Here is a 27,153-nt window from a genome sequence, read left to right on the forward strand (position 1 = left end):
TACTTTAAACACAGTGTGTAATACTATAATTGTTAATTCATTTTTTGCATTATTCGTATAGGTGGCTCACATATCGCAAAAAAATGATTCATGAGCATTTCACGATCTTTGTTTTATTAACAAAAAGCGTGTAAAAAGTAGTACAATCGTTCGTGATATTGAGATTGACAATGAATGGGTGTTTGTTGACGGAACGAGACAGGAACTGTAAAACATGTTGTTTTTAGTTCACAGTTTGGTGTAGGCTTGTATTAATTAAGAACATTGAGTTTGACGCGCTTCGAGTTTATAATTAAGAATTTGTTTCGGGCGTCTTTCTAAGATTAGCATGCTGAAAAAGATTACAGGTACCTACCTAATTTTACCGTCATTGATCTAATTATTTGTATTTATGCAGTTTTCTATCTATTAGGACCTTCCTGTGTCCGGTCTTCAGAATTAATAAGAATTAGTAATTCTTCTTTATCAAACAACTTACAACTAATCCCAATAAATGTAATGAAATTTAATTTATATACAACAATACACGCAAATCTCTATTGTTAAGACAACTTTTATTGTTAATTTAAGTTTCCTAAAATTCATATTATTTGTCTCATCTTCATCTTAAATCATGATGATCTATTCTTGATCCCCTTCATCCAAATGCTTAAAAAACACCACTATAAAATCTAAAGCGCACATTCTGTTCACTAAATCGCCATTAGCTGAAATTCGTTTCTCACGTTAAGCACAAAGTGGTGTTTGTACCACAGACCACATCCATCGTCTTATCCTATGCGTTATCCTGTAACAGGTATACCAGTGTGGTACAAGGTATGGGAGGTGCCGAGTTGTTTATCTTGGCTAATTATTTTATAGCAGTTGTTTGTGTATTTGACGCGTTGTCTTTTTGTCTGTGCATATTATCGGCTTTTCATAAGATATTAATCTATTAAGAAAATTTTCTGGCAGCGATTGGTAAAATTTATGTAGGTAATGGAAATTTCCTGGAGAGATTTATGAAAATGTTTAAATAATCTATTACTGTCCCGGAATTTAAGATCTAAAACTATCCAAAACTTTGGAAAACTGTGTCACATACACACAATAATGCATAATGCATTGTACTTACTGTATGTATTTACGCATGCATGTGTAAACAAAGTAAGTACCTATACATATTTAAAATTGAATTGTTGAATAAATATGAAATGTATTAAGAAATGACGGTATTGGCTACTATCCCATATCATAATTTATCGCAAAAGCCTATACCCCATCCACATCTAAAGTTACGCCTATTCTCTGTCAAGCCGGCCGGCACTGGTTCACGCATGCTTACGATGTTGTATTGTTCATTCTGGGAAATTAATGGCCGCCAATTATTTATTGTACCTATCCCATGTAATGTGGAATTATCGCCGCAGTTTACAGTTGAATAACTTTTGCCTTTTTCTGCTAAATATTATGTACAGTTTGCTTTATGTTTTGTTTTTTGATCCTGTTCTCGTGGTTATTCTTCGTCTCATATTTTTATCGGCGCTTTTAAGAGGATATAGGCTTTCAGACATGATTTATGGGAATATGCGGTTGTCACGTATGTGTACAGGTATAAATGAAAACTATGGTCGTGACAAAACTCCTGTATGTTGCAAAGTCTGAGTCAAGCGATAAAGATCAGTAGTTTGCGAAATCTTGCCTCTAATGTTTATCATTTTTAAATCGCGCTGTGACAAAATGCGGAATTAGGACTTGATGGTATGTTATAAAAATGCGATTCTGTGCGTACCAAGTTCATTGTTCGTAATTCGGATTTCTATTTCCTTTTTTGTAGAAACTACCGGTTAAAATGTTTTATCGCTCAGCAGAATTATTGTAGAATGAAAAGTCAAAAAAAAAAAAAAGATTTTTAAGGCACTGAAATATTTCTAAGTCTTTTTTGTGCAATTATCATGGTGAAGCTCTTAATTTCACAAATCTTTACACCATTAGAGGTTCTATTCATTTATTGTGTACAATTACTTCTAAAAGTCACATCAAGTACAAGAAACCTTCACTTGCATATGCACATTTTCACGTTTGCCCTGCCATATTAACCTTGCCCCCAATTATTGTAAACAGTATATCGATCTCAGTTAAGGTTTTTCAGATAACCATTTTCGATGCTTAAGTTCCTTGTTGCATACATTGTTATTACAATTGTATGGAATACAAATGTTCACTTGGGTTTCAATAGACTATGTAAATGAATAGATCGCTAATACTTTGGATTATTGTCTGATCTTAATGTATGATCTTAAACACGAACATAATGGGGTCAATTTGGTGCCATAAGTGAACGAGACACTATTGAGGTATACACTAGTATCTATAGGTATTGTAGAATCTTAGATGGGCAACGTGTACCTATACCTATTTAATTGTCATTTCATAAACTATAGGATAAATTAACTTCAACATAATTGAAGCGTATAAAATTAATGCGGATTTACAAATTTTGCCGAAAATAGTTATAAGTTATTATAAGTTCTATTTAATTCTGAAGAGTGTTTATTACCTTTATTTTAAAATAGCTTGAATAGTTTGGGAGAAGTTTTACATTTTCATTATGTATGTTCTACATCACTATGGAAATATAACCATACAGCGTCGTAGAGCTGAATTACGCCATCCATATAATAGATAAAGTTTCAAAGCAATTCGATCAGCCAACGTTACACAAGATTTACAAGAATGGTCCCGCGTTGACTGGCAAATCGGCTGTAACTCAAGTTTGTGGAATGGGCACAGAATCACATGGAATAGCTTCCTCGTGACATGAACGCTAGCCGTGTAATCCAAGTTATGAAGATGTGGGTACATATGGGGTCGTTATGGAACTGTCTCGGGTTAATGTAGTCATGATCCTGATCCCTGACATGGTTGCTGTTGAAATTATATTAGCGATTAACAATTATATCTTTACATGTCGTTGAGCTGATATGCTTTCTCGTTTTATATGCATTCAAATATGATGTCGATATCGTATAGATTATTGTGTTGTTAGCATGTTGGATTTAAATGTATCGTGGTTGTGTTCAGTAATTTGTTTTCAAATGTTATCGAAAACATTTGGTCCTACCTACTTACCTACAAATTTCTTTAGTTTCTGCTCCTAAAGTGTGATGAAACAAACTACATGCACTTTTACACTTTTATATTTTTGTTCTCGTAGGTACTTACTGCATATTATTTTCTTACTGAATTGCACTTGCAATTAACGAGTGCGTAATGTACGATCAAATATAAAGCGCTAACAGATAATTATATAACTCTGTAATCATAATTATAAACGTTGCTTGCATAACTCACTAATGGGTGTAAATAGTCGTTCATTTTACGGCTATTTAACTGTCTACCATCAAATGTTACGGCTGCTCTAACTCTGACATCATACCTACGTTTTTACTCTTTAAGTTTGCGTTAGTTCTTTGCTTATAATATCTGTCAAGCTGTTTGTAATTAAGAAGTTCATTATATGCTTGTTTATCTAAGATAGTTTAATTTTCATTGTTAATTGTGTAGCCACTAATTCTAGTGCTCTATGTACCTCTATTAATTTTATTAGTGGCTTGTTCTTTAATAATAAAGGTGGGTTAATGAATGCTCATTAGTTAGTAGTATTAATACGTGCGTATTTCTGAATATAGCTTTTTATCCGCTGTGCAAAGGTTTTAACATGTTAATGTTAGTCATTTTTATTTTTATTTTTACCATGAAACCCTGCCTCACATTAAAAGCGTAGTAAAAAACTCTCTTTTATATTAGAATTGTAAATAAATTATTCTAATCGTTTAACCAGATATGTCACAGCACACTATCTTCGGAAATTGAATATACATAACATGTTATAACACGACCATAAAACTTTATTACCTTTTTTAGGTTACGAAATATTACCATAATATTACTATTGTTAATATTCAACGCTATTGTGATAGCCTCTTTCAATTAAACTAATAAAATAAATCACAGCTTTATTGTGCGTGTTGGACATTGTTATGTAACCAGAAGTATCACAGAGCAATAAACAAAAATTATTGCGACATGCTAATCTTTGGGCCGGAGCGTCGCGCTGTCTCTGTAAAACCAATATTTGTCTATATTTTAGATGAAACGTTATGATTCGTGTGCTTTATGTGTTTAGGAATAGAGATGCTTTTTAAACGGCATCTTAGTCATCCGTAGGTGTTTGTTTAGTTCCGTTAGACGTTCACCTGTGTCGCGTCTGTATGTTAATAGATGATCCCGCTAAGGTTCCTTATTGGTACAGATGGCAAAAACAATCCTAGCACAATAGTGAGTATTGGAAATGCGGTCATGGTGTTTTCTTTCTTGGAATTATGTGGCACACGGTACATTTGTTTTCATTTTGTTTTGAAATGGTTTATAATTAAGCTTATTCGTATTTTCTGCTTATTTAAAATATAAAATTTTACTATTTTCTCACATTACTTATAACTATTGTCAGTATTCAAAATTGATTAATCGTCTAGGTATCATATCCTATAATCAAGTGAAAATAGAAATATGTTTTTGATTTTTTTATCTTGCATTTTAAGATGTGCCTAATTAACGCGATTTGCAACTTCATTTCAAACACAAGGATGTTACATCCATACGATATTAGTCAGATATATTTACTGTCATGTTCAAATTCGTCCCGTAGGTGGACAAGACACGCATACATTCAAAACATGTTCAGCCGGACACAGAGGTTAAGTGATTTCGTATTGAATAACTCAATGGAATGTGTAGGCTTTACATGCAATCCGTTATGGGCATAGATAATACAGATAGTGATGAATATACTCTGTGACCAACCCCTTGTGAACCCGGTATTATTAGGTAGTGTTATAAATTGTATGAAGAGAATATTATGAACTGCATGATGCTTTGTGATGAAGGTTTGGAGCAGTAGTGTAAAAATTGTAGCAGACTTTTTTTCGTTCGTTTTTTGTTTCCAAGTTCAGACGGCTCTGTTTTTAAAGTTGATATTCTTATTATTGTTTTCTGTGCTAATTATCCTCTCATTTCTGTAGTGTATTCACTAATAATTTTATACTTCGTACATACTTAAATTCTGGATACAATTTACATCTCTCTTCAAAATGCAGAACCTTACAGAAGAATTTGTACAAAGCTTTTATAGTCATTGTAAGCAAGCTCATATAAATATATGACTGTATTGTTAACAGGTAACACAAGCAACACATGTCCTTTTATCCTTTATGTAGGAACCAATTCTCACTCCAGTATATTCAAGGGACTATTAATATCCTACATTTTAACGTCTTAATAACTGATGTGTTAATTAAGGCAACGAATGCAGTACTGCCGTAAAGTTAATGATCCAACGCTTTTAATCTTTTGAAGATCTTATCTTGGAATCTATAGGACAAAGGACGGTTTTGTGGACAAACATAAAAATAAAGAAAAAGTTTTATTACGTGTTGGGAGGTTACTTTCATGTCCTGAATATTATGTGAAAGTGAGAGGATGTTTATGAATACTTGTTGCGGCGCAATGATTCGACAATTACTGAACTTTTAAAGAAGCTTGTATGTTAATATATAAATTTGAATAGTATATTGGGTTAAAGTTTAAATTGTCGTATAAATATTAACTATCTTACTTCATTTCTAGGCAAAAATGCACTCGTTGAGACAGAAACATGCATTGAAAACGGGAGGTCTTCGAAGTATGTTTATATCTTTCTTGCTTCGTTTCTTATGTTATGAGCTTGATAATTTCTTAATATGATATGTAGTCGCAAATGTTCTTTACCATTGACCGCTTTGCCACAAAGTAAGTTATCTCAATTTTAGCGACTATTAGCTAATACATTATCGTAAATACAGGTCAGATTAATTACAACTTTGTAGATAATTTGTAAGATATTTTATCTTCCGCCATAACTCCACCGTTCTTCACGTTATTAAATATTAATTTGTGCTTTGATGTTGAAATGTATTGACTAGAGAGGAAATTACGCGGGTTTAATGAAAGGTTAGAACCGGATTATTAATGATTTTGCTAATGTTTCGTGAAGCCGATGTAGGTCTTGACTCTGTAACTCATCTTAGGAACAATTACTAACAAAGACATTGTATTTTGGCTCTTATTAGTCTCAAAAGAAGATCCAATGATGCGAACTAATTTCGGCAAAACAATTCCTTCATTCATGAAACATAAGAAGTATTTTTGCTAAATATAAGTATTAAGATATACGCAATGTTAACAAGCAACACAAACACATCAGAATGTATCGAAATCAGCGATAAAGCTTTGAAATACTAACATACCTAATGGGCTGTTTACAGTCACAACTCAGATTAATCTGTGTCCTTTAATTTGCATATGCCATCCGCTAAAGTGTTGCTAGTATCATTAAAGTTGACAGGACGAGTGTGGTCTTGCCAGCATGAATAGAAAACACGAAGCATTCTTTAATGGGCTTTAAAATCTATTTTTGTTTAGGTTTGCTAATTAGAAGACTATATTATGCAACTTTGAAATGGTGTTTTGTTCTCCTGTTTACGTATTTGTGTAATTATTTATGGAAATAGTATGTACCTATAAGAATTAAGCAAAATGAAATTTTCGTTCGAATGTTGTTTACGATAGGACACAGCTTTTATCGCGGGTAGCAGTTAACATTGATAAATTTTGTGTCAATGCTTGCACTAATTCAATAAATCAATAGATTTCAACTGACGGAATTAACCAATAACATCACAAATTTGTTGTTGAAACAATATTCGTTACTGTCAAAGTTAGCTTTATTGCTTGCTTGAGTATCATTTGTAACGCAATGTGATGTATGGCCCGTAATATAGGGCAGCGAGAGAACACGCGCTTTATCAATAGTATATTTAATCATATTGACGTTGGGTGTGGTTGATCGATTTTCGTTTCACAAAAACTGGCAACTTAGAAAAGCCATTGTTCAATCGCTAATAAAAAGTTTGAATTGTCAAAAGCAGTGTTCTATTTTTAAATTTTGTTTTTAATCAACGGGCCCTGGAGGCTGGCTGAAAAAAAAAAACACCGTTTCTAATTGAATTAGATTTAAAAAAAGAATTACGCGCGCTTTACGCGATGCGCGGAAGGCGATCGTCTCGCCCGCGGCCCGCGCCCGCCGTGCTATTGACCCAAAACAACTTTTTGTACGAATAACGGGCCGGCACACTTGATTTCTTATTGACGTGGCTTTGGTGTACTGTGAGTTGCGTATACGTTTGGCCTAACAATTTCTGGTATCATCTATCAATTTTGATCATACTACCGCGTTTGTGCGTACATTATTTATTGAAGCATCTTATGAAGTTTGATCTGTGATATTCATATTTTATTGACCCTGTCATAAAGATAAAAATCTTCTTTCATAGGCGCTTTCACGGATCATAGCAGCACATACGGTATCTTAAATATTTTTTTATAGCCTACTTCGAAATAGATAGAACATAGTTAATTCAATGTACACAAAAAATAATTACAAACATAGTACAGCAAATGAATATTCTTATGATTAAACGAGATTTGTTTATTTCCATGTCTTCTAGTCTACTAGGTATATCACTAACTAGCTGTGCTCCGCGGTTTCATCCGCATTGCTCCGCTCCTGTTGGTCTTAGAGTGATGATATATAGCGTATAACCTTCCTCGATAAATTGGCTATCTAACACCGAAAGAATTTTTCAAATCGGACCAGTAGTTAACAAGCAAACAAACAAACTCTTTAGCTTTATAATATCAGTATAGATTTAAGGCCATACAAGTAGCAGAAGAATACCTGTATCAGATTGTAATTTATTATCGACATATTAAGGTCATATAATGGGTACATGTTTAGACTTTAGGCTAGCAATAAAAATATAAAACTATTAAAAAACTATGATATTTCTGGAAAATTACCAAACTACCAACTTTAACATAATATGCATAAGATTTGATTGCTATCAATTAAAAAGTTAACTGCAGCTGATCCATCATAAAAGTTTCTAGCGGAAATATAAAATAACTGTACGTCGATAACCAGTTTAGGCAATACTGCACATTTTATTTGATGATCACGAATATAGCCTATAATTATGCACGAAATCACATATATAAATAATACATCGGAAATGACCTAAAAGTTAAACCTGAACGTAAAAACGAACAGACGTAACCGTGAACCGACAAAGAGTGAATCAAAAGACAAAGTGATAAAATGATTATGTACTTATAAGAATAAGTATAAAATAAATTTATTAGGCACACCAAATAACAGAAAAAAATAACAATAACAAAATGCACTCTTAAAGGCTATAAAAATAACAACATAGTGTATACAAATAAATGTATCTGTAGAGTGTAGAATTGAATATGTGTCCTCTTATTATAAAATAAATTTACCAGACATTTAGCTAAAATTCCAAAATGAGCACAACCATTGACAGAGATGTATGACCGTGTATACGAAAGCAGTTTAAAATTCATATATACAGTACTATTAAATAAAGCATGCGAACGATTGTAGATTCGTAAATCTTAGGAGCTCGATTACAGATACTGGCAATTAGCTTCCCGTAGTTGGCAATTGTTCTACAATTACTGCGAGTAAACTTATCATTACCTCTTATCACTTAGGAAAATGCACCCAAAGTTCGTAGAAAGTAATGAAATATACATTTTCTGTCCGATTCTGCGTAGAATATGAAATTGGTTTTGCGTATTTCTATTGTTTTAGATTAAGATTGAATTAATTTCCATGGATTAAATGATATTCATCGATGCAATACTTACATTAAAATAACTTCCTAATCAAATTAATTTTAAGATACTGAACATGTTTTTAACCGCCGAATTTTGTTTTTTTTTCTCATGGATTCGTTGCTTTCAATAAGTTTCTGTTAAAAGCCAGGTAAAGAGAGGTCAAAATGGACTGCTATTAAGATGCAAGTCCATATATATTCATTTTTATATGTTTGTATTATCCAAAATATTTTATTGAATTATTTAACGTTGCTCACATTATGTACATAGAACAGTAATTGCTATTTATTTTCATCATATCACCATGATTAACTCAGCGTGTTATTACCTCCTGTAGGAGGTCTTTTAATTACACCCAGTCCGTTAACCAATTCTGCTAAATATTCCAGCTAGGATTTATATTATGCAGCTATCGAATATAGGAAATGAACCTTATGCTTCACCGTTTCAAACATTATCTTCGATACTCCACGCCTTTTGTCTATAAGCGTTTACAAGGGTACGGAGTAGTGGTAATGTTTTAATATACCTACCTACCTAACAATAGCTGAACCTATGCAATCTTAGTAGATAATATATATAACTTATTGATACATTATATATTTGTTAGAGAAGTTCAAGTGGTTCCATCGTCCAAAAACAGCTTACGATCCTCCTATCTTAGCCAGAAAAACTGAATGAATAGCAGTTTTTCTGGCAAATTTAAATAGTATTTATTTTTCATGTTAGTTTTCTTTTAATGGATAATAATCAGATGTATATCGAATGCACATTCGTTATAGTTGTATTTTGCTTTCTGTTTATTTCAGTAGAACCTCCTGCTGCGTGAAGATACGAAGGCTAATAGCATGTTCGGAATTATCTGATAAAGTTAGCTTTATACTTTACTAGAGGTCCGCCCCGGCTTTGCCCGTGGTACATATTTCGCAATAAAAGGTAGCCTATGTCCTTTCTCGGGTATCAAAATATCTCCATACCAAATTTCATGCAAATTGGTTCAGTAGTTTAGGCATGATTGAGTAACAGACAGACAGACAGAGTTACTTTCGCATTTATAATATTAGTATGGATTATAGGAGCAAATATCCCATGCAATTTTTAAAGAAATTCTTTCTAAAAGAGTCCAATAGCATGTTATGAAGGTAATTACCGAGATAAGCTTTATTCCTGTTAATTAAGCATCGAAACAGTAGCCCTTTGTCCCTATTCGTGTTTAGGTACTATTTGAATATACGATAAAATTATCGCCTTACGTAATAAGTTTTTACGAGCGGACAGTAGACACTACCGCTAGTGCTTGTTTATCTCACGGCTGAATAGTTTCCTAGCACGCTAAGATATTTGAAAGATTTCTACAATTATTGGAGAAGTGTTTGAGCAATATTTTGCAAATAGTTTTCTGAAATATTCGCCTTATGATTCTTGAACCTTCATATTCAGACTGTCCTGCTTTTCTAATGTTATTCTGTTCCTAAAAACAAAATAATATACATCACACGTTTATTTCGTAGAATTTGCCATAGTGCCTATTTATGATGTTTACGTTTTATCTCAGTCCTACGTTTTTATCATTCTAGATGTAGAATTTTTCCTCTTGAAATGGAACATGTTTAAGCTAGATTTTATTTACATACCTTTAATATGACCTCACGTGTATTTTAATTTCAATAGACTTACTGTTACATATAAACAAAACTCATATCAATAAAATTCATCACCCCGAAATCACTAAAGTCATCAAAATAACGATTACCATTCGCGTGCACACAATTAATCATAAACTTACATTAACATATCATCTCTTCTAGTAATGGTTTGTCATTACCGTTTACATTTACATAAGCACTATTCCGCTGACCCAATGAGAACGAAGCATTAACATCTATGCATCACGATTTCGATCTTTATAACAACAGCGATAAAGCTCCTTTTGCAAATATACGGATATGTGAAATGCTATACCATTTCTTCAAAGGTTGTGTCAGTTGAGTCGTCAGTCATTTGAGAAATAAAATATTTCCTGCGTGTTACAAATTATTATTATAAACGATAAGGCAATATCGTGTATCATAGTACTGTGCAAAAAGTTCACAATAGCAGTTATATAAATAAATGTAGTTAAAAATAACTTCAGCGTTAAATCGTCACAAAAAGTTCTAAAGCAAAAACGCCACCTCACTTCATTATAAAACTCACGTTACGTATTCAGAATGAAGCAAAAGAAAAAATTGCTTGGACCAATCTCAAAGGTTGACATGACAAAAATCTTATCGCACTACCTACTAACATTGCATTTCCTGGCGAATTAATAAAATTAAACAAATGAATACCGTTATTAAGGTAATTGTTTGTGTAAGCACGAACGTCTTTATAACGCTAATAATGAAATCACGATTGCTGCCCGGTGTAGAGTAACAAAGCACGAACGGACCCCGCGTCACACATTCTTCAACTATTGCACCTAATTTATCTCCTTGGAAATGTCTGGCTTAAGCAGTGCTTTCTGGGAAATACAATATACGGTAGCCTGTTTCATTAGCATGTGCTGTAACGATTTTAAGTCTCTAAGGGTGCACTCACACACATCAGTCACCGTCAAGTCACCGATGACTGATCGGTGACGGTTTGTGTACGTATCCACAAACACCAGTCACCGTCATGTTGTCCGTCAGTCACGTCGCCGGTTTGACTGAATCATTGAACACAAACATCAGGTTAGTCAGTGATTAGACGTGTGTCACGCTAGAGAACATGTAGCAATTGACGGTAGCACGACGCTGACTGAACTGAGACGTGACGGCACCGGGTGAGTGGGGATAAAAGTATGATACATGTATGGAAAGATTATTCGACGTGCCTGACCGGTGACGTCACTGATAGATTTCGTGCCGGCGACTGTCGTGTGGGAACAGAGTCATACTAGAACTATTGATACATATTTTTTTTAAATCCTGTCCGGTGACGTGCCGCGACGGTGACTGATGTGTGTGAGTGCACCCTAACTCGTAAATTTGTTTGCTTTAAAACTAAAGTCCAATTACTGTATGTCCATTTGTTCATAAAAAATATGTTAAAATTTATATCAAAGTCATTCAAGTATTGATTTTAGGTGGTAAATTGTAAAAGAATTCTGTTCCACTTAATTGTATAGCTGCAATATTTTGTTAGACGTTTCTTTTAAATCTTAGTTTCCAAACAGATTTTTAGCTTTGTAATGATGTAAATGCAATCTTCTATTCACAATTACAATGATTCTGTCCATTACTTTTGACAAATAAAGTCATTTAAACAAATGACATTTTCGCAAAAAACGAAGATTCGCAATCGAATTGTATGTTAACATAGTCCATTCAACTTTAAGTTTAAAAATAAACGTGTACGTGAGTTGCGAAATAAAAGGTAGTCATTTTACACGAATAGGTTTCGTTTCGTTTTTTATGAATCAAGTGTCAACTCTTCTTTAAAGTAATTTATATATAAACGATTTTTGTACCACCATTAATACCAAGACTATTATTCACTATTAAATTATTGAGCTGCACAAAGGAAATACAATCTTGCAAAAAGTAATTCATCTTCCTTTGCTCGCAATCGAATGGTATCTGATGTATGCATTTCAATCGTTCGCACTTTGAGCGATTAACACGTAAGTTATTCTAAGAGTGTGTATTCTGAATTAAATGTATCGTTTCCAAGAATCAAAGTCTTTTATAGAATTTTTAATCGATTAATAAAAAATCAATAAAACTTAAAAGTTAAAACGAACGTGTTAGGAAGGTATATCTGACAGGGATTCACTGCCCATAAATTTTCTACTAATACTAAATCCAAAGCATTAGAGATGAATTGTAAAAGAGATGATATGATATAAATGTCTTAGCATAATCGATTTATATCTAGAGAACAAGTTATAAAGATGCGCAGCGTATTAAGGTTTAAGATAAATTGATTTCCGGGTTAGATGCTAATGTAAGCCATTTATTGTTCTCAGATCCTACGATGGCTGTGCGGTTATGAGGTGGAGCAATAAACGAGTCTCAGGTGAGCTTACTATGCAAATCTCGACAAACATTTACGTCAGGCTTATAATGAGTCTATTTTAGAATTAATCGACAATCCATTATGGATGAAAGCTCCGGGAAGGTGTGGCGACGGCGGTTTCAAAGCTGGTGGAATTAGTCTACGACCTACGCACGTTTGCCTGAATAGAGCTATTAAATTATTATGACACGCTTAACGATGATTTACAATTTCGAGTGCCATTTAAGGATGGCACGGAAATGCTTCTAAACTATATCTAATACTGATCTTGGAGTCAAATGCTTGAGCGTTTTATTGCATTGGCATTCAGAGGTGATGCTCGCAAATCAGCGACGCTTTTATGAAATCTGCCAACACAATGTAGTGCGTCTGCGTGATAGGAATATAAACTTCAATAGATGAAGGTTGTTTGCCTTTCCAGTCTTAAATCTTTATAGGTGTTGCTTCGATTATTATTGTTTTTAGGTATTAATGATGTTCCGAAAAATTATTGCTAAAATTTCATTTTATAGGTTTTATTATTATAGGTTTCAAAAAAAAAAAAAACAAAATAATATATCTAAATAAATTAATTTTAAAAATAAATCCATAAAGTATTCGTAAAATATAATAATAACTTCATTAAATCATGTGATCTATAAATAATAAAACCGAATGTCGGACAAAGTTTCCCTTTCTTCTTCGAAGATGGACATTCACGTTTCTGTCTCGACATAAAGCCGTACAATTTTCAAATTAGCCTTAGAAACTGTTAAGTCTAAATGGTTTGTAGGTGGTGTAACAAATTCTGCCTTCAGGCTCACTAACAATAGCATGTAATGCATCATTGGGTTGCGACAAGTAGTGCTCGCTTTGAATAAATATGAACCGATGACAAAAGATTCTTGTCGAAAGTGTAACATCATGATATAGATGTTTTGGTTGTATAATATCGATACTTTCTTTATGACACACTAGTAAAAAAAGTAATATAGGCATTGAGTATACTATTTCCTTTTACTTTTAAACGCTTATTATTATTTACCTTCATTGCTGCTACGTTTCTTTTAGCTTCACCACGAGTTACATCAGGTCCATCATTCTCTCGCTTTTTAATCTTACTTCAAACACCATAAGTTAATCTTGAACTCATTGAAAACACCAACAATGAGTAAATGTTCCGTCTATCGTACGCTATTAACCAACAAACAATCTTAGACCACACGTATTTGCACGCTACTCTGAAATCGCATTTAGTAAATCTCCCGTAGAACACGAAGCTTTGGAACTAATAGGGTCGTTTACAATAGCAGCAAGCTTGAGTTAATACTAAATGTAAGGAATTGTGGGGAATTAAGAGTCCCTTACATTTCTGGTAACGGCCTAGCTGGTATGGTCTAGTTTTCGATGCGAATCTCATGTCTACGTGATGTAATTGGCGGTTTATTTACCATATTAAGGTATTTTATTGAAAGATCGAGTATGCAAACATATTACGGATTTTAATTAAACAATTAAATTATTGGCAAAATATGTATACGAAGAGATGTCATTTACAAGCTTTAAAATGAATAGTAGCCACGTATAACTAAAGTAGAATAATATGGCATGCTCACGTACAAACACAAAAATGTTATGTCAAACCATAAAATTTGTTTACATGGTCAAGTAAACCACTATTTCTGAGTACATGTCAAAATCGAGAGCATGAAGCGTACTCACGATCCAATTTTCAGGTTTACTAAAAATAGCGGTACTTTGAGTAACCTCGTTTAAGTGATAATACGTCTGCAGGCTTTCTGATTGGTCCAAGGAGCAGGGAATTTATAATTGGTTCGATAAATTGGATCTCGAAAATTGATTAGCGAAGGTTGCGAGAGCGTTTGTAATATTCGATATAAATTGAAAACTGTAATGGTACCTTTGTCTTTGGATACTGTAATTTAACTTGAATCTATGGTATCTCTAACGAAAATAATTGAGCTTACAAATACCGGGACTGTGATTTACTGGGCACAATAAATTGATATGTGTTGTTTGATATGATATGGTTCAACGACGTTTAGGTATATTTTGTTAATTCTTGGTGTATTTTGTTCCCGATGTGGGTCAGATTCATTTGAACGATTTGAAACATACAATCTTTGTAATATCTTTAGTACGTAATTGATAGGTATGAGATTATTATTTATTACTAGATTTCCGCCCGCGGCTTCGCCCGCGTTTTCAAAGGAAAACCCGCATAGTTCCCGTTCCCGTGGGATTTCCGGGATAAAACCTATCCTATGTGTTAATCCAAGTTACCCTCTATATGTGTGCTAAATTTCATTGTAATCGGTTCAGTAGTTTTTACGTGAAAGAGTAACAAACATCCATACATCCATACATCCATACATCCATACATACATACATCCATACATCCTTACAAACTTTCGCCTTTATAATAGTATTAAGATATTAACTCCGTATTTAACTTATCAGCTAGTTTAGGAAGTATTCATCTTACTGCTGTAATATTTTGTAAAGACTGAAAGAATAAGGTTGTTGTTATTAACTGTAACAGAATACTGCTTTAGAAAATCCTGCAAATATCTATATAAAACAAAACTTATAAATCAAACTAGAAGCATGCTTGAATACACAAAATAGTCATGAAATGTTTATTTATCGTACTATGTTTCAAACAACCTGTTTGTCAAACATGGCGCTTACCGCTACTTGGGTCGATGTCCGTTTTGGAAACACGTACGAATTTTCGTACTATATTTGTGTGTGAATGTGTAAGCTTTAAGTAGTCGGTAAAATGTTAATTTGTTTCGAAGTGGATTGAAATGTGAGCAGGGAATGTGATTTGAATTTCGTTTTTGTGGCAAAAAGGCCTTTTTAATGGAAACTTAGTTACAACGTAAGACACACATTACTGGTTAACTGTGATCTAAAACCTAATAATTTGACATAGACCAAATTAGGGATGTAACGATACATGATTTTGCCGATACGATACCGATACCGATATTTGTAGTAATGTATCGGCGATACCGATACCGATACCGATATCGATGGCTTGGTAGAAAAACAAATAGTGAATTATGCATAAAAAGTTACCAACATTTAACAGAGACAACTGTTAATCGTATTCTTTTAAATAAAAATGCCAAATCAAAAAACAACAAAACCATGTATTTTAGTATTATTATTTTACGAAGTCAGTTAAACTTTAAGTAATACACATACAATCAGTACCTAATAAAAGTTTACTATAAATTTGGTAGAGTTTTTTCAGAAAACAAAGTGCGCACGCGCGGGCGGCCTCCCGCATCGTTCATTGGGCGCGGATTTTTGAATTATTTGATATCAAAAAAATTGGTTGTTTGTAAAGTAGGTTTACGATCGAGATGTTTACGTGATAACATAATGCAGTGGCAGCGCTCGAGATGAAACGGGAGATCGGTCCGTCTCTCTCTCGTTATACCTGCGATCGCGCTCGTGAGGTTTTGGTGTGACACAAGTTTATGAACATGTCACCCGACTAAAACGATTTTAAAAATGTTATCACGTTAAAAATTAAAAAAATTAAAAATTATTTATTTATTTCCTTTACATAAACAAATTTGTGATTGGAACACTCCTAGTAAGCAAATAAAATGCTTGTTTCAGAAGGTTCCGCTCTTCCTTAACACTATTACAGAAACAGAAATAAAACAATATGAATGAATACAATGCAAAAACATAAAAGAAAAGAAAGAATTTAATAAAAAAAATATCGGTATCGGTTGATTTATTATCGGCGATACCGATATATCGGCTTGCCGATATATCGGTATCGGTTTGGGCATCGTTACATCCCTAGACCAAATCTTTATCCCTGCTATGACAGGTACAATCGCTTTAAAGTATCTTTCCGAAATATACGAATAAAAACCTCTGATTTTAAACATCTTGCAACTAAAGCTTTCTTTGAAAAAAAAATACAAATTTTGACTGTCAGGATTAAGGAGCTCCAACTATGATTAAATGGGTACTTTCATGACGTCATTTTTAAGGGGGCGCATAAAGCAAAATAACCAATCTTCTATTAGATGATACGTGTAATATGCAAGACCAAATCTAAAAAATAAAATACATATCAAACTAGATGATATGTTCAACGATTCTGTTTAATCAAAAACATAAAATATTAAAATTTACTCGATAAAAAAAAATCACCAAGTTAGCTCTAATTTTCACACTTTTACGTTTTCTACTTGACATGGTAATACTTATTATGATTTTTTTTTCATAAACAATTATATTAAAACATTTGCAAGATATTTGTCAGAGCATTTTGTGTAATTACTTTTAGTTTTGGTTTTATCTGCGATAAACCACAGAATCGTTGAACATATCATCTAGTTTGATATATATTTTATTTTTTTAGATTTGGTCTTGCATATTAGGTTTAAAGAATCATTTATTCTCATTTAAAGACTTAAAGCTAATTACATGAGAATAACATAACAAAGTAAATAAATAATCTAACAGTCGTCCGGGCACAGCTATTCCAAAGGTAGGTGTTTTATTCCAGAAGTGATTGGTCATTAAGTATGTGATCAGCTAGGCGCTTTTTAAATGTATAAATCGATTCAGCTGTTTTTATATCATTGTTTAGTTTATTATAGAATTTGGCACCTTCAAAAGTAATACATTTCTGTCCATAGCCGGTCCTGACCTTCGGTATGTCTAGATCCTTTGTGTTACGTTTAGAATAAGCTGGTTTATTTTTCGTGAAAGTTAGTGCTGTATGTATGTTCTTGTCTAAAATTTTCTTAATAAGAATGCATGTTGTATATTTATATAATTGTTTGATGTTCATCAGTTTTGTGTCTTTATAAATTTTGATTGACGGTGTTAGGTAATGATAGTGATATAATATTTTAATTATTTTATGCTGAATTATTTGTAACTCTTTTAGTTTGTATTTGGGAGCACTTCCCCATACCTCGATTAAATACATAAGATGTGATTTTACTAAGGAATTATAAATATTTATGCGGACCTGTTTAGGAAGGCATCCTACAACCCTACGAAGTGAGCCAGCAAGGGATGAGAGTTTAGATTTAACATGGTCTATTTGAATGTTCCAGGACAAGCCACTATCTATTCTTAAACCAAGATATTTTTCATTACTTTTTTGTTGAAGTGGAATTCCATTCAAAGTAATTGACACATGAGATGGAATTTTTTTATTTTTTGCTTTAAAAATAACATAGGATGTTTTTAATACGTTAACAGTTAAGAGGTTGTACTGAAACCATTCAAATAAGTGGTTGAGGTCTTCCTGAGCTTGTGAAATAATATTATTTATACAGGATCCGAAATAAAATAGACATGTATCATCTGCGTATTGGGTAATTTCGCCATGTAGGCCTATGTCATGGATATTATTCACATAAATTAAGAACAACAGTGGTCCTAACACCGATCCCTGTGGTATTCCACAGGTCATTGGTAAGGGATCGCTTTGCGTATTGCCAATTTTGACAAGTTGTGTTCGGTTATTTAGATATGAAATAAACATTTTTAGTGCAATACCAGTGATTCCAATAGCCTCGAGTTTTTTTATTAATAATGAGTGACTAACTGTGTCAAATGCTTTTTTTAAATCAATGAATACTCCTAAAGCAATATTTTTACGATCAAAGTTATGTTTAATATTTGTGACTAAATCTATTGTAGCTGATAATGTATTAGACTGTGGCCGAAATCCGTATTGTTTGTTAGATATAAATTTTATTAAATTCAAATGATCATTTAAGCGGTTGTAAATAATTTTCTCGAGAATTTTGGAAATCACTGGTAGTACAGAGATGGGACGATAATTGTTTACTTCCATTTTATCTCCCGATTTGTAGATGGGACTAACCTTAGCAATTTTTAGTGAGTCCGGGAATTCTCCGTTTGATAATAGATTATTAAAACTAATTGTAAGTTTGTCTAAAATTAATTTACTAATGGATTTTATGGCTTTAGTGGTCACACCATCTATGCCTGTACTACAATTAGGGTCAAGATTTTTAATTATATTATTTATTTCTTTTTCGTTACACGGTAAAAATGCAGATAATGAGTGGCTATGATGATGTATGATTGGTAATGTATGAACTGTGTTGTTGTGGTATCTGATTGGAATAAGTTTTGCAAGGTTAGGACCAACTGTGGAGAAAAACTCATTAAATGTTTTACAAATATCAGAAATGTTTGTAATTGGACCAAATTCAGAATTTAATTTAAGGGGACTATCATAGTTTTTAAGTTTGTTTGTTGCAAGAGTATTAATAAGGGTCCATGTCTTCTTTGGGTCTTTGTTATACTTAGTAAATTCTTTATAGTAGTATGTCTCTTTCGTAGTTTTGATTTTATCTTCAGTGATCTTCTTATTCTCTTTGAACATTATCTTCAGTTTTTCATTATCCGGGTCTAGCCTTAAATTTCTCCATGATTCATTTCTTCTGTTAATAGATAGTAATATGTCTTTGTTAATCCAGTCTTTCTGTGGTAGGTTAAGTATTTTCGTTTTATTGATTTTGCTTTTATTAATTACATTTACAATATAATCTTCAAGGGCATTATAGGTGTCAGGTATTTCATGAGATGTTGTCGTAATCAGTTTTTCTAATTTAGTGTAGTCAATAGCCGCGTATTTCATCTTCTGTTTTGGAGGTGGCTTGAATTTTTTTAACTGTAATATTATTTGCTTGTGGTCAGACAAAGAAGCATCAATAGTTGTCATATGGAATTTGTCATTTATTAAATTTGAGCTTATGTGATCGATAATAGATTTAGATGTAGCCGTTTCTCTTGTACAATATTTTTCTTCAATATTATTAAGTATTTTATACCCGGTCTCTTTTATGACAGCCTTATATAATTTAGTTCTTTTATCAGCCTTTAACAAATTTATATTAAAATCGCCAAATACAAGAGCCCTGTTGTGATTCTGTATTTGTGTTTCAAATGATGACAAAAAAGATTTTAGATTATTATCGCCAGGATAGTAAATAACTGCTATGTCTAGTGCATATTTTTTTAGATTAATCCAAAGGTAATTATTACCATTTTCATAGAGAGAATTAATTAAGCTATGCTGTAAATCATTGTGTACATAGGCTGAGACTCCACCACCGATTTTATCAGATCGGTAGCTATAGTAATGTGTGTAGTTAGGAATTTGCATTTTAATTGCTTCCTCTTCTGATTTGAGCCATGTTTCTGTTAAGAGTATAACATGAATAGTACGGGACATGCTTCCAATTATAGACTTCAATTCGTCAAATTTGCCTTTTTTTCGTATACTGCGGATATTCGTGTAAAAAAAGTTAATACGTGATTTATTTAATTGTAGACATCCATAGTCATTTTCTATTTGGTATGTGACATTATCGTTTATAGACTTTTTATTGTTAATAATTGGGTTTATTGATTGAGATTGGAGTTTTTTGGAATATGGATTATTGTAGGGACTCCTTTTATAAATTTAATGATTAAGTCTTTTTCACCATTTTTAGTACGATTTTCTAGTTCATTTTTAATCTCATTGAAGTAGTTTATTTGAGAGGGAGTGCGATCGGAATAAATCTTGATGTGTTCTGGAAATTTTTCTTTATTGCGGAGTATAATTTTAGCTGTTTGTGGTTCTTCAAAACATACCTTAATTTTGCGGTTCTTGCCTGGTACAAATTTACCGAGCCGAAATATTTTTGACGGTTGTGGGCAGTTTTCAATTATGCTAGAGAGTAGTGAATTAATTTCACTTGTATCTTGTCCTGAATTATTGGAGTTATTCTCTGATAAACCTGTTATTATTATATTTTTTTCTCTTATTATTCGCTCACGCAGTTCACGAATTGTTTGTTCATTTGACAGTAACATTTTTCCGGGTAATGTAGGAGGAGATCCGATTTTTAGGGCCGATAAATCAGTTTCCAAACAGGTAATTTTTTCTTCTTGTGTGGTAATTTTTAAATTCAATTCTGTAAGTGAAGTTTTCATATCATCATGTGCCTTCATAAGAGTAGAAGTCGATTCTTTTATGCATTTTATTTCTAAACCAATTTCTGAAATGTTTTCGCGCACCTTATCCATATTTTGCTGTTGAGATGTAACGAATTTCTCGAGCAACGTAGTCATTCGCGATAGCTCATTACGCATTTCGCTTATTTCTTGGTTACAACTACATAAATCTGGTTGTTTTCTCTTACGAGTTGTTATTGTAGATATTGATGGTTCCACAGTAATTTTTGATAAGTCCGGCTGCGAACTGCAGCGTGATTCGGAATTATTCGGTGATCGTAGAAGACTCATAACTAGTATTTGTTAAAGTTTCAATATTGTAAACACGTTCAAGCGACAGCGCAGTAAACAAAACTTAAGTTATAATATTCACTTGATTTGCGGCAGTGTCTATAAAACGTTGAAAAATGCACGTTATTACAGTGAACTTAGAGTGCACGGGGATGTTGTGTTCGGTTATCAATCGCACACAATTGCTTGTGACTTGTTGATTCTCACATCTAAAAAGGCACTAGTAGTGACGACACTTTTTTTAATAATGAACTGTAAATCACTTGCATTAAGGTTCTTTTTTGATTGAAATACTATTATTTGTTTAGCACAGATATTTTGTAACACGTCCGCTCACTAGCACGGCGACGGACGACGGACGGACATATTACACGTATCATCTAATAGAAAATTGGTTATTTTGCTTTATGCGCCCCCTTAAGGAATTTATTTTCTTTCAAATACCAACCATAATGATTTCTGATAAGCAATTTAACTGATCGCAAGTCCAGTACCGTTGGTGCTTCTATCGCTAAATTATCGCTCACGTTTCGCTACTGCGCTATATTGCTCGGTTTGTACGCCTTTTTAGAAATAATTGGGAAAAGGAAGTCCAGTGCTGAAGCCAAGCACGAAAACTTTCCTCAAAGTAATAGTCTCGTTATCGAGAGCATTTTTAAATGCTCAAAAAATGGTCAGGAGTTTACCAAAGAAGTGCGTAAAAGGAACTGTTTTTTTCAGTGGCTATGACAATACTCAGATATTTGATTATGCTGTTGAATTGACGGAATGTGGACGTGTGAATTTCACTTTAGGGTATGCAAAGTCAAATTAAGGATACAAAACATAGCTCATGTTATCTGAAATGAGCGAAATTTACAGATTATAGTTAGAAATAAGAATATTTGAATCAACGCCTTCTACCTTGTTCATCTAAAATCAGATGATAAAAAAATATTTTGATTCGTATAACTATGTTATATATTGTAATTGAAATCTCATGCATTTCAAATTATGATTTAATATCAGTTCTTAATATTCGGACCACCGTTATACCAACCGATATTGTCTCCGTATTGTCTTTACCGATAAACATAATAAATCTATAGTAATAACCCCATTATATCCTTCGAACATCGTAAATCTTATGTAATAACCCTATTATTCCCTTTTCAGAGCAAAATCTTTCTTTGTGATGTTAAATTTGTGATAGTAGCAGGAAATATTTAGCCGTTATAGCCAACTCTGTGCTCTGTGCTATTTAGTTTCTATTACGTGACAAATGTACGGTTTAAAATTTGTTGTTTACGAGTTTATATAAAGTTTGTTTATTATTCGTCTGTTATTATTATCTTGGTGCTTTCTACCAGCAATGTTTAGATGTTTAAACATAGTCTTCATCAGACTATAACATCTCAGTTTTTTTTACAACTAGCGGTCCGCCCCGGCTTCGCCCGTGGTACATCTTTTACGTTTTTACGTTTTCTCTACATAAAAACCATCCTCGTACTTCAAGGAATATAATAAAAAAAGAATCATCGAAATCGGTTCAGCCGTTCTCGAGTTATGCGCTTACCAACACATTTTGCGATTCATTTTTATATATAAGAAGATTTGTGCGTAAACTTGTTTTATTTTGCATTCTGTACGAAGATGTTCTTCAAACAGTAGGCTCATTTAAAAGTCAATGTTTGCCTAAGGGTAGACTACATTTAATTTTCAAACCCACGTTTTAACCAGTCATTTTGTAACGTAGAAACTAAATTATTCTCACTTGCACAACAATAGTAAAAACACGAGACTATTAATGTAATTTGAATAAAAACTTGTTCAAGGAATTTGAATATTGAAAGCGAACGCTTCTTGTATATTTCGTAATTGAGAAAAGTGACAAGGTACCTATAGACTGCAGAATTAAATAACAATTGCATAAAATGCAATTTAACTATGCAACTCAGTGGCCAGAGCTCTGAGAATCGGTTCAATTAGTGGGTACATAGCGTGAAATTTACATAAGAAAAACATTGTTTTGTTTCTATCAAATTTGTAGAGGCTTTCAGAAAGAGTTATAATGGTTATAAAACTTTATCCGACGCTCGGGTAATTTCATTAATCCGGTCTACGTTGGTGTGGTCAGGGTTTTATTTTTGCTCAATTGATTCAATTACGATTTGCCTTTACTGATCTTAGATTTTATTGTATTTTATAGCGAGGAAAGTCAGCGATGACGTGTAGGGCTTACAATAGACTTTGAAGGTTAGTTATAATTTTTTCTGAAAATTACTTAATATGAAATGGATCAAAAGTTATTTGGCATTCGCTACGGGTAAATAACAAAAACGAACGAGTAATTTATAAAAACAAACGAAACTAAGAATAGTCGCTATTTAAACATTTTTAACTGCCCATATTCTAAAACGAATTGCAATTACTAGAAGGAAATCATTGAAATTTATTATTATTGAATAGATGCAAGGGACAATAAATTAACTGCCTTTAAAATTGAAACAGGAAACGACGGTAACCTAACCTCAGCGTAAAGTGGGTCAATGAACACAGGCGCATCCAGTTTAGAAGTAGTACAGATTTACCGTAATACCTAGACCGTTGTGCCTGTCCTTTTTACAATACCTAGATAGTGATAGGTCTTTGTGCAATATCCCTGGCTATATTGCAGTACTTAAATGCCTTTGATTAGAATTTAGACAAAAATATACTACGGCTACGATACATGTCTTTTTAAAATATGAAATGTAAATGCTCCATTTCATGTTTTATCGATCAACTTTTGTCCACAATTATAACATTGTTTTTTGTGTGGTTAGCTTCTGGTCTTTATTTTTTGAGAAAACGATCAAAAAAGGTATCTATCTAAATAACGTTACTATAATATGTATAAGATTGATTTGATTCTGATGAAGTATTCACTGTATATAGAATTCCAAAATACAATACAACTCCATCACATTTCAAGCATTCCAGTCCTGGTAGCTGATACCAGAAACGTGGCCGAGCCGTGTTAATGTAAATTCGAATAGTACGTAAAAGGTCCGCGTTTCTTATAGACACGATCCATTACATTGCTTAATCTGTAAGGCTGATCATCATACACGCTCTGAATTATAAGGCAATGGAAAGCGATACGGTTAAGTGTTTTAGTGGTTTTAGTTTCAGTCGCCGAGGCCAACTGATATCGCGTAGTATTTGCATATCAAATGTGCATATCTCCTCTAATCAATATCTAATGAATGATTTGAAATGTTCCTGGTGGCCTTTTGTACTTAGATAAGTTAGTATATAATAGTAATGTATTGAATTAATTAAGACAAGCAGACATTGCAGGAAATAAATAACAATAAACAACTAGTCGACTTTCTTATTGAGTAACTATTTTATGTCACGTTGCAATTAAAAGCGGTATGTTTTGTACATAATGTTCTTAGTTGTGTTATAGCTTGTCTTTGAAATAGTTTATTGCATTAATTTTATGATTTATATATAGGTGTTATTTTGAATTGAATATTTATAAGTTATTTTCAGCTTTGTTACTTGTGTAAATAGTACCAGAAGTTATAATATCGATTATATTCGATTTTTTTATCGTTTTTGATATGAAATGAAAATGAAATCAAAAGGAGGAGTTAAAACTAAATAAGCAAAAATCCATAAAAAATATAGAAAGTTGGTTATTTATGAAATTATTATGAAAAATTAATATTCAAGCACGCCCCTTTAAACAAATGTATCGCCCCTAAGTTAACATGCATCTACATAAAATATTACCAAAGAAAAATAATTTATTATTTCAAATACAAGATTTAACGCTTAATATTCCGCTGAATGATTTTTAGTCCAGGAGGAATCGGCGCATGAGTACCGAAAACTATTCCACCTCAATTTTTTTACGTGATCCTCTTCAAATTGCCCTACTGATGATATAAATGCATGTTGCCATGGGGCAACCCGGTGCCATATTGTTTAAACCGAAATTGTTTAAACAATTGCAAGGAATTGTTATTTTTCAACCGGACAAATTTTTTTTATATTTTTTATCGAAATACCAATAAAAAAGGTCCAATTACTTTTCACGATAAAGTTAATATTTTCAAAGATATGAATTTTTTAAGGTTTGAAAAATCTCAAATTTGGGTACTTTCGACCCATGAAAAATATATTTAAAAAAAAAATAATATATAAGTAATATTTTTTTTTCAATTCTCTATACAATAGTTAATAATATTGTTAATAGAGATTTAAGAAAATTTCATTGTTTATATCTGTTTTTTAATTGTTAACTTCGCGCGCTCACAAGTACGCGCCGCTTACCTTTAAGTATCGCCGTCTCTCTCTTACTCATGCGCTGCATCGGCCTCTCTGTGTCTTGAATCATTATTTATCATTTATCTTAAAAACTATCAACTTTATCAAGATTTTTAAAGAGAGCAATCTTATTAATAATTAAATTGTCTACAATTTGTTTCTTTTTTTCTGAAATCAATTTTTTTAAAGTTATTTAAGCATAAATTGAAACATGTAATTAAAATTACTTTTTTATCAGTTTATATTACTTTTTTGTTATTATCATAAGTAATTTTTGCATTTATCTCAATGAGTAAGAGAGAGACGGCGATACTTAAAGGTAAGCGGCGCGTACTTGTGAGCGCGCGAAGTTAACAATTAAAAAACAGATATAAACAATGAAATTTTCTTAAATCTCTATTAACAATATTATTAACTATTGTATAGAGAATTGAAAAAAAAATATTACTTATATATTATTTTTTTTTTAAATATATTTTTCATGGGTCGAAAGTACCCAAATTTGAGATTTTTCAAACCTTAAAAAATTCATATCTTTGAAAATATTAACTTTATCGTGAAAAGTAATTGGACCTTTTTTATTGGTATTTCGATAAAAAATATAAAAAAAATTTGTCCGGTTGAAAAATAACAATTCCTTGCAATTGTTTAAACAATTTCGGTTTAAACAATATGGCACCAGGTTGCCCCATGGCAACATGCATTTATATCATCAGTAGGGCAATTTGAAGAGGATCACGTAAAAAAATTGAGGTGGAATAGTTTTCGGTACTCATGCGCCGATTCCTCCTGGACTATTTATTTATTCGTTCGCAGGTGCAACAATTTATGCTTGAAGAAACAGATCGTATCTTGTAAAAGCGTTGAAACCGATTATTTCACAGGCTTCTGTCATATCGTGGAAACTTAGAACTCAAATCAAACTCAAACTCATATTTTTATTTAAGTAAAGCTGTCCTTAAAGCATTTTAAAAATAATTACCTATTATTTTAAACCCTAAGAGCATTAAATCTAGTTACGTTTAAACCACTACCGATTCGTAATATCGCAAAAGTAATTTTAATATTTTATCATCGACTTTCTAACTTTTTTGGATATATTTTCTTTACAATTTATATAATAAAGTGAAAATATGACTATCTCATTTATCTTTTATCAATATAGTTTTACGGTTACACACTTATTTGACAATATTATTTCTGGAACATAAAAAAGCTCTCCGAGACATCGCATACGCTATTAAAATAACACTTCTACATATGTTAATGTAAACCTTATCAAAACATTTGTTATTCAAACTAGCGTATCGGATATTTAATTTCTACTATTTCCCAATTCGATCGCACAAAGTGTGATTTAATTAAAACCAATTGCTTATTTCTCTGCTCTGATAAATATTTGTGATAATCGCCCATCAGAGTTCTATTATACTATCAATTTTGAATAGTTAAAGTGGAAATAGTATACAAATAGTGCTTCAACGCCTACGTAACACAGGCTGTATAAATTGCGTTATGACGGGATGGCAGGTGGTCGTGCGGAAGCTTGGCTCTTGGTAAATCAAAAATAACATGAAAATGAAAAAATGAAAATGAAAAATAAATTTATTTCATACACACAATTTTCAAATACAGAAAGTGGATGAGTCCTCCTAGTAAGTTTACAAAAACCTGTGTCAGGAGGACCCGCTCTTCCTTAACTAAAGTTTACAA

General features: G+C 32.5%; 1 protein-coding gene across 1 annotated transcript in view; it reads left to right on the top strand.

Moving 5' to 3' along the window:
- The window catches only part of Cad99C (cadherin 99C), a 147,175-nt gene that overhangs the window by 47,525 nt on the left and 72,497 nt on the right, over positions 1–27,153 (top strand). The window contains exon 2 of the mRNA XM_090102033.1: positions 12,773–12,822. The gene's annotated coding sequence lies outside the window, so the exon portion shown is untranslated. The remainder of the gene's footprint in view (positions 1–12,772; positions 12,823–27,153) is intronic.

Source organism: Colias eurytheme, chromosome 5, assembly GCF_061535395.1.
Source record: "Colias eurytheme isolate Ceu_HAF_F1 chromosome 5, ilColEury1 Martin Lab GWU primary, whole genome shotgun sequence".
Classification (NCBI taxonomy): Eukaryota; Metazoa; Arthropoda; class Insecta; order Lepidoptera; family Pieridae; genus Colias; species Colias eurytheme.